The 9434-nt window shown below is 38.9% G+C and overlaps 1 pseudogene; it reads right to left on the bottom strand.

Moving 5' to 3' along the window:
- Positions 1 to 727: 727 nt before the first annotated feature.
- Positions 728 to 845, bottom strand: LOC126472101 (5S ribosomal RNA; annotated as a pseudogene).
- Between the last annotated feature and the right edge of the window lie 8589 nt (positions 846 to 9434).

Here is a 9434-nt window from a genome sequence, read left to right as displayed (position 1 = left end):
AAGAAAGGATATTGAGGAGACATGGCTTAGCCACAGCCTGGGGGATTTACCAGAGTGAGATTTTCACTCTGCAGCGGAGTGTGCGCTGATATGAAACTTCTGCTAGTTCTGCAAGGTTCGCCGGATAGTTTCTCTAAGGTTTGGAAGGTAGGAGACGAGTTACTGGCAGAAGTAAGGCTGTGAGGACGGGGCGTGAGTCATGCTTGGGTAGCTCAGTTGGTAGAGCACTTCCCCGCGAAAGGCAAAGGTCCCGAGTTCGAGTCTCGGTCTGGCACACAGTTTTAATCTGCCAGGAAGTTTTGATATTTACTACTGTTTGCAGGTGTTATTGAGTATATTCGGATGACTGCCTCATAGGTGAGTGGTTAGCGTGCTAGCCTCCAGTTTTGTTTTCGTATTTTTATGGATATTCAAGCAACATAAGGCGACACAGGCTGGAGGCACAAATTGATCACCTTGACAGAGAAATGGCGGCCCTGTGAGTTATGATACGGAAGGCAGAGCCTTAGGTAAATCAAAGCCGGAGGTCTGCTGCTAACATAAAAGCACTCCGTCTTCAGGACCATCCGACCGCCGCGTCATCCTCATTGAGGATGCGGATAGGAGGGGCGTGTGGCCAGCACACCGCTCTCCCGGTCGTTATGATGGTTTTCTTTAACTGGAGCCGCTACTATTCGGTCGAGTAGCTCCTCAGTTGGCATCACGAGGCTGAGTGCACCCCGAAAAATGGCAACAGCACAAGGCGACCCGGATAGTCACCCATGCAAGTGCCGGCCACGCCCAACAGCGCTTAACTTCGGTGATCTGACGTGAACTGGTGTATCCACTGCGGCAAGGCCGTTGCCCGCTGCTAACATAAGGAGAGCTCCAAAAGGAACTATGCCCGGGATAAAGCCTGATACACTACTTAAAGCTTTTCTCATGTACTTTGACGATAACGTCTTGGATATTATTATGATGTATGCCAAACAAGAGCTAGGCATTCTTTGGGAATCAGCTGAAGATATTTTCGTGAAAAATTCGAAAGCTTTTGAAAGAGAACAAATTGTGTCAGCAGTTTGAATTCTTTAGAACTGTGGAGACAGTAGATAGAACAAGGACAGTTTACGGAACATATTTAGTAACGAAAATTTTCCGATGTACCGATCTTCATTTTCGGAGCATAGACTGAGACTCTTACTAAAGTGCTTGTGTTTTGATGAAGCTCTTGGGGTGAAAACATAGTGGAGCGGCGAGTCAAGAGTCAAGCGGCACTTGAAGCAGCGCATTTTTTGAATAAAGAAGTAGCGGCGCTTCACATGCGTATAGTGAAATGGCGAGGAGTGCAGCGTCAGTCAGGGAAATCTCCTCGAACAGCGAAGACGATGTGTTGTACGAGTGTAGTCCACTTCAAATGGTATCTGTTTTGGGGATTAGGAGTTATGCTGTCCACCCTGTAAATCATGAACGTAAGAAATTCTGCGAATATCACCATTTATTGCACCAGCTAAAGAAATTACCTGACCGTTTTTTACAATATACAAGGATCGATTGCAGCACATTTCAGTACACCTTGAACCTGATTGTACCACATATACCACACATACAAGGGAATTGCTTTAACTTTGTAAGCAGCCAATTCAAGCTGGAGAGAAGCTACTGCATGGGGGCTTAATTAAATATGATTGAAAATATATATTTTTGTTTTTAGTAGCTGTATGTCCGATTACGCTATTCTCGTAAACGGTTGGCCCTGACTAGAATTATTACGCAATCTGACTGCAACAAACAATGAAAGAAAATTTTCGTAAACACAATTAATTAAGTCCCCAGCAACTATGAAACCTACGAAACCTAAGCACAAGTATAACTGTTCTGTATGTGGAAGTATGACTCAACGCACATCTGGCACGGTTCTTTTCCGACAAGACGAGAATTTTTAAATACCAATTATACTGACGTGATAAAAGAAAATTACAAATACTACAATTGCGTAAGGAAACCAGAATTAAACTCTAATACGAGAACACACGCCAGATGCTTTGTTGACTGAACCTGTAATGACGCATTATTTAAAACATGGAATTAATGAAAAAACACGCAATATTTTACCTTCATATATATTGACGAAAAGCACTCTGATTGTTACAGTATTTCCATTAGAATAACATCTGCTATCTCTCCAATTAAATAACTGCATAAAACATGGAACAACACTCTCCACTATCACATCTCACTCCGACTTCACGACAAGCAGTGCCCACTAGCACATCTCGGCACGAACTGCCTGCCGCTACCTCTCAATAATCACTCTCTGCTACAACATCTCAACACACACTACACCGACTCCTCGACAGGCACTGACTACTACGAGTTCTTAACAGGCACTGACTACCACGAGCTCTCTCCAAGCACTGTGGAGGCGGCTTAATAATACTCTTTGGCGCAATCTCTGGCGCAGTGGCTCAGTGTAGCCACCTTTCATATGCCCCTCCTCCACAGGCCAGAATTTGATGGTACTTTTGCCAGCATTGGTGGTGAAAATACCACCAAATTCGTCCACAAAAATACAGACAAAAATAAAAGATAATATTAATACCTAAATATCACATAATTAGTTAAAATTTTGGCTTTGCACTGACCTTTCAATAACCTAATATATGAAATACAGTAAGCAATACAAATTCTTTTCATACATGTGGCTTTACATAATAGTTTACACAATACAAAAAAAATCAGTTTATACAAATGTTCACATAAAATGCTTTCAATGATTAGTTTATACAAAAAAAGACACCAACAGGTGACATCTTTTCAGTAGAAGCAGTCCATCAGTGGCACCCAGTAAAGTTTGGCAGGTACACCCAGCAACAAGTCACATTAGTTCAGTAGAAGCAATCCATCAGAGGCACCCAGCAATGTTGAGCAGGTGCAGACAGCAACAAGTGACTTCGTTTCAGTAGAAGCAGTTCCATTAGTTGCACCCAGCAATGTTGAGCAGGTGCAGACACCAACAAGTGACATCATTTCAGTAGAAGTAGTTCCATTAGTGGCACCCAGCAATACTGGGCAGGTGCAGACACCAACAAGTGACATCGTTTCAGTAGAAGCAGACAATCAGTTGCACCCAGCAATGTTGAGCAGGTGCAGACACCGACAAGTGACATCATTTCAGTAGAAGTAGTTCCATTAGTGGCACCCAGCAATACTGAGCAGGTGCAGACACCAACAAGTGACATCATTTCAGCAGAAGCAGTTCCATCTGTGGCACCCAGTAAAGTTGAAGAGGTACACACAGCAACAAGTCACATTAGTTCAGTAGAAGCAGTCCATCAGTGGCACCCAGCATTGTGGAACAGGTGCAGACAGCATCAGGTGACATCATTTCAGTAGAAGCAGTCCCTCAGTGGCACCCAGTAATGTTGGGCATGTGCAGACAGCATGAAGTGACTTCATTTCCATACAAGTAGTCCATCAGTTGCACCTAGCAATGATGAGCAGGTCCAGAGAGCAGTCCATGATATTCACTATCACTAATCACACTGTTCATCAGCAGAAACTAAACATGTCCTAGTGACACCAATCATGTAGATAAAGTACAAGTAACAGTCCATAATATTCACTATCACTGATCACTCAGTTCATCAGCAGAAATTAATCATTCCTAAGTGTCACACATTACGTTGAAAAGTGCAGGTAACAGTTCATAATATTTACCATCACTAATCAGACAGTTCAGGCATGAACAATAGTTTGAATACACATACAAATGCTTTTACACTAAACATATAAATTCTAATAAACACACAAATGATTTCAGATAATTGTCATATTAACTATTACAAATACTCAAATATCAGTAAACCTATAATATTTATGGGTGTCAGTGCAAGCCACTACAAACAAATACAATAATATTCAGGAGATAGGTGGGTACGATTAGGAAAGGAAAACACCCAAAACACACTCACTCATCTTTCATCCACATTAAGTACTACTGTGTAATTGAATAGTGTTAACTGTGTAAATGTAATTCTGTCAAAATCTGATGTTCATCATGTGTATCAAGTAGTAATGGCAGCAATGTATCACAGTCAATAATAGTTAAGTCAACGTCATAGTCATCATGTCAAGACCAATGTTTGCCAAGCCAGATCAAATGTACTGTTGTTGAACAACTGTCAGTGAGCCAAGATATGCAAATACTTCCTCTCTTCAAAAAAAAAAAAAATATATACTGCTTAGTGATTTAACAAAGTGTGTGTATAGACTATCTTCCTTCTACTTTAGTGTTCTAGTCTGCTATCTTCATCCTCCTTGTTCCATAAGACCAACAAAAAAAAAATATGCATCTCACTTACTTTACTTCTTATATACGAAAACTCCAATAATCATCAACTTCACATAATCTCAATAATACCTCAATAATACCTCTTCAATGCGTCGATACATATAAACCTTATTATTAATAGCATTTACCTTACCTCTTGTCCACCAAAACTCCAATAATCATCAACTTCACATAATCTCAATAATACCTCAATAATACCTCTTCAATGCGTCGATACATATAAACCTTATTACCAATATCACTTCACTTCCATAACAACTCTTTCCTCTAGTCAGTCTCCTCGAACAAGTACAGATAAAATCCTAATGCAAACCTCAGTTCATCATCCCATACAATCTGAAGACACATTGCCAACACACAACCTCTGTGTAATCCATCTGAGCCAAATCTTCTACTCATTATGAATTATAAACAAAAGAAATGCATACATGACCTCTAACAGACTTAGTTCGAATAACTCTCAGTAATTAAGTACGATTACGGAGTGTGAATGATCATAATATTTCACAGTGTGTACACCACTTCAAGAATTATGGCAGAAGCAAACATGTGGAGTATTTCTTGTGTCAAGTGTCACTATTTCAATTGCTCCCGAAAAATGCAGTGTAATAACTGTCAATGGGCTAAACCTAGTGTTGGTATGTCATGTCGTTAGCTTCCTTCCTATTAGCATAAATTTATACAGCTTCCATAAAACCTCAGCTCATGTGACTTCAACGAAGTTCTTTGTACCAATGTCGTTCGTCGAATTATAGCAGTTCATTTTCTTATCTTAAAAATGTAAGGCACTGACCGTAAGCAAAACAAGCAATAGCGAGTAAATATACCAGTAGTGAACAGAATGTCAAAAAGTGGATGCAGCACAAATCCTACAATGAGGCTCTGCCAAGCGAACAATCTATAATTAATCCAATAGCGTGACCTAAACTCTATGTTCATACACAGTATATCAGCATTTCTATATACCAAATTAAAGAGTAGTTATGACAACAACAGATATGTATAAATATGCAATCCATACGCAAAGCAGTAAACATATGTTATCTAACATAATAAACAGGTCATTAGCATCATATCAGCATAAGCAAATAAATGTTCATATGTCATCTTAATAAGTAAACATGAAGGCGCAAGCAGATAAATCACAAAGTATAACCTACATACATAAACACAGTCAGCACAATTAATCAGGTTACAATTATAATTTAAATAAATAAGCACAGCAGGCACATAATTAAAAAAGAAAATATGACATCAGTGAAAAAGCAGTGCAGCCAAGCGATGCATAATATACACAAGTTACAACCCAGTTCATTAATAATCATTGTCAAAATCAGTTAACGTACGCAAGCACGTCGCTTCACAAGTAAATTCATAGAACATGAAATTAGCACAAAGTATGAATCACGTAATCGCGAGCAGCAAATTACGTCTAAAGTACGTACTTAAGTGGAAATTTGTTACCTGAAAAATAAACTCAATAGTTACCCTTTTTAGTTTATTAGTTTCTTCTTCGAAATTACATTCTTCCTGAAAATTTCTCGATAGCAAGTCCTCTTAACGTCGGAGACACACAGAATTTACCTGAAGTTCTTAAATATTTTATAGAACCGTATCCTGAAAAATACTGAATGTTAATAACATAATTCATCAACTCACTATAGCTGTATACTGAATTTAATCGGAGAAATTAAACTGTGTATTTGTTTACGGCTGTCAGTGCATTCGCACTGAGCGCTCGATCAGCTGTAGGCGCGTGATGTAGGAAGCAATTGTTCGCGGTCAACGACTGCCTTGTGCGGCGCGCAGACTTGACTGTTGCTTTGTATATATGCCGCCGCCAAAACACAGCGCGGTATCCTTGTACTCTCCGCATGTTTACATCTAGCTGTTAGTTTCTCACAAGTATGTCATTCCACAAAAATTTTTCAAAAGTATATCATTCCACAAAAATTTTGGAAACAACAAACCTCACGTTTTGTGGTAGGTACAGCATAATTACGAATAGCGTCTATTTTTTTTTGGATCAGGAAGAATACCGAGAAATTTCACCTGAGAACGACCAAATTCAGATTTTTCTAAGTTCACAGTAATGCCAAATCGTGCAAAAATACGTAACAATGAATCCAAAATTTTGCTGTGCTCACTCCAAGAACGTTTAGCAATAAGAAAGTCGTCAACATATGAAGTAATATTGTCACGAATATAAACAGGTAAAATTTCCTTTCAGCTGCGAATGAATGCTGCTAAAGATACAGTAAGTCCAAACGGTAAATTCCAAAGTCACTTTTGGGTAAAACAGTCATATCCGGTTATTGTTTACTTACTCACTAGATAGATTGATAGTCGAAGAGTTGGTTTGACAGATGCAAAGAATAGTAAAAGAGTAGGCAGCGGTACAGAAAACTAAAAGAGAAATAGCACCACTACAGCTCGGGGCCCTATGCTAGCTACGGCACATATTCACTTAGAGTAGTGAATCCCCTGAGGACTTTAATAGCTGCACATAATTTCCAGTTTGTGACTTAGTGGCAAATTTGGTGGAAGTGCGTACAGAAATTGATCTAACCATACACATGGATGTATGTCATTCTTAGAGTTGCGGAAGATCTTAAATTTCCGAACAGTCAAAAAGTGTTTATAGTCAAAACTTTCGCCTCGTGGCGACAAAGACCTACCGCGTCTGTCCCAGTCCCAATGACGATTATTATCAAGTTCGCGCGCCTGGCGCTCTCTTGTCGCATTCCGTAAATGAAACAAATTATTTTCTTCAAACCCCTCAGATATCTGTGATTCCAAATTTCTTTTACTGTCTTTTCCTACAATTTCGCCTTCGATCTGTTTGACTTCCTTTCGTAATGCCTCTACTTCCCTTTTAACGCGTTCATTAAATTTTCCCTGATTTTCAACATGTTTATTTATGTTCTGGTACTCTTCGGTTTCTGCGAATGGTAATGGAGCTGTATCATCCGAATCTCTGTCCCCATGTAAACTAAGATTTGTCAGTTTATCTGATATCTCCTCAACTCTTTCCGATAAATCACCTATTCGTTCTTTCTGTTTATTTACGTCTTCCGTAAGTGTCGTGACTCGGGTTTCAGTATTGACACATTTGGTAGTTAACTGTTCATACTGTTGTGTTAGGTTATTTAATCTGTCATTCGGTACGGATTCCTCGATTCTCTCAAATATTTCTTCCTTATCTTTTACACGTTGTAAATTTAACTCTGAAAATTTCTGTACTATCACGCGATCTCTTTCTTCCTGTTCTCTATCCTGTTCCCTTTGTCTAATCTCTATTGCAATTAATCTATTATTGTGAGCATTCAAAATCGGTTGTACTTCTTCTCTGATTTCTTTCTTTAATTCATCTTTCATATTTTTGAAACATGTCCCTATTCGTGAATCTAACCGTGTTTCCAAAGTTCCCATCTCTGTTTTTAATTCAGATCCTAACTGTGATCCAAGTGAGTCTAACCGTGTTTCCATTGTTCCCATCTGTGTTTTTAATTCAGATCTAAACCGTGTTTCCATTGTTCCCATATCAGTTTTTAATTCAGATCGTAACTGTGATCCCATTGTTCCCATATCAGTTTTTAATTCAGATTGCAAAGTTCCCATCTGTGATCCCAAATGTAATATAGCATCCATCAACTGCTCCATGTTAGCCGGTTCGAAATTCTTTTCACCCCTAACATTTCCCGCAAAATTAACTTCCTTCTGCATAGCCATAAGGCTATCTGTGTTCGATACTATTCCAGAATCTTCTGTCGTTAATCTCAGATTCTGCGAATTTTCTGATTGAGAAAAATTTTGAAATGGTTCCGGACTGTCTTCCCGACTTATTAAATTATTTTCAGTTCCATTATTCATCATACTGTTGTCCTGTGTTGGCGAGTTCGCCATGTCAACAATTTCATCATTCTCACTATTCATCATTTTCGCCTTTTTCATAGATCGCGTAATCATTTACAAATCATACAAAAAATTCGTCACTGTACGAAAATTACACACAATGACTCTTTATCTCCAACAATACCATTCACATGAAATGTTTCCCTCAAACACGATTAATCGAACAATTGAAATAATTGCACTAAATTGTCAAACGTGTATACAAGGCAATAAAAATTAAATTTTGAAAAATACCATTAGAAGAATGCCAATTACCAAATCTACACATGCAAAATAGACTACAATTACTAAACTACAAATTACTACAACAATACTACCGTCTACTACTTTCACAATCAGAAGAATTCCAAGGGACGATCCTGGCAGGGTCGCCACGTGCATGGGGGCTTAATTAAATATGATTGAAAATATATACTTTTGTTTTTAGTAGCTGTATGTCCGATTACGCTTATCTCGTAAACGGTTGGCCCTGACTAGAATTATTACGCAATCTGACTGCAACAAACAATGAAAGAAAATTTTCGTAAACACAATTAATTAAGTCCCCAGCAACTATGAAACCTACGAAACCTAAGCACAAGTATAACTGTTCTGTATGTGGAAGTATGACTCAACGCACATCTGGCACGGTTCTTTTCCGACAAGACGAGAATTTTTAAATACCAATTATACTGACGTGATAAAAGAAAATTACAAATACAATTGCGTAAGGAAACCAGAATTAAACTCTAATACAAGAACACACGCCAGATGCTTTGTTGACTGAACCTGTAATGACGCATTATTTAAAACATGGAATTAATGAAAAAACACGCAATATTTTACCTTCATATATATTGACGAAAAGCACTCTGATCGTTACAGTATTTCCATTAGAATAACATCTGCTATCTCTCCCATCAAATAACTGCATAAAACATGGAACAACACTCTCCACTATCACATCTCACTCCGACTTCACGACAAGCAGTGCCCACTAGCACATCTCGGCACGAACTGCCTGCCGCTACCTCTCAATAATCACTCTCTGCTACAACATCTCAACACACACTACACCGACTCCTCGACAGGCACTGACTACTACGAGTTCTTAACAGGCACTGACTACCACGAGCTCTCTCCAAGCACTGTGGAGGCGGCTTAATAATACTCTTTGGCGCAATCTCTGGCGCAGTGGCTCAGTGTAGCC

Source organism: Schistocerca serialis, chromosome 3 (assembly GCF_023864345.2).
Source record: "Schistocerca serialis cubense isolate TAMUIC-IGC-003099 chromosome 3, iqSchSeri2.2, whole genome shotgun sequence".
Classification (NCBI taxonomy): Eukaryota; Metazoa; Arthropoda; class Insecta; order Orthoptera; family Acrididae; genus Schistocerca; species Schistocerca serialis.
The sequence above is the reverse complement of the archived record's forward strand: the minus strand, read 5'-3'. Positions and strand labels throughout refer to the sequence as shown.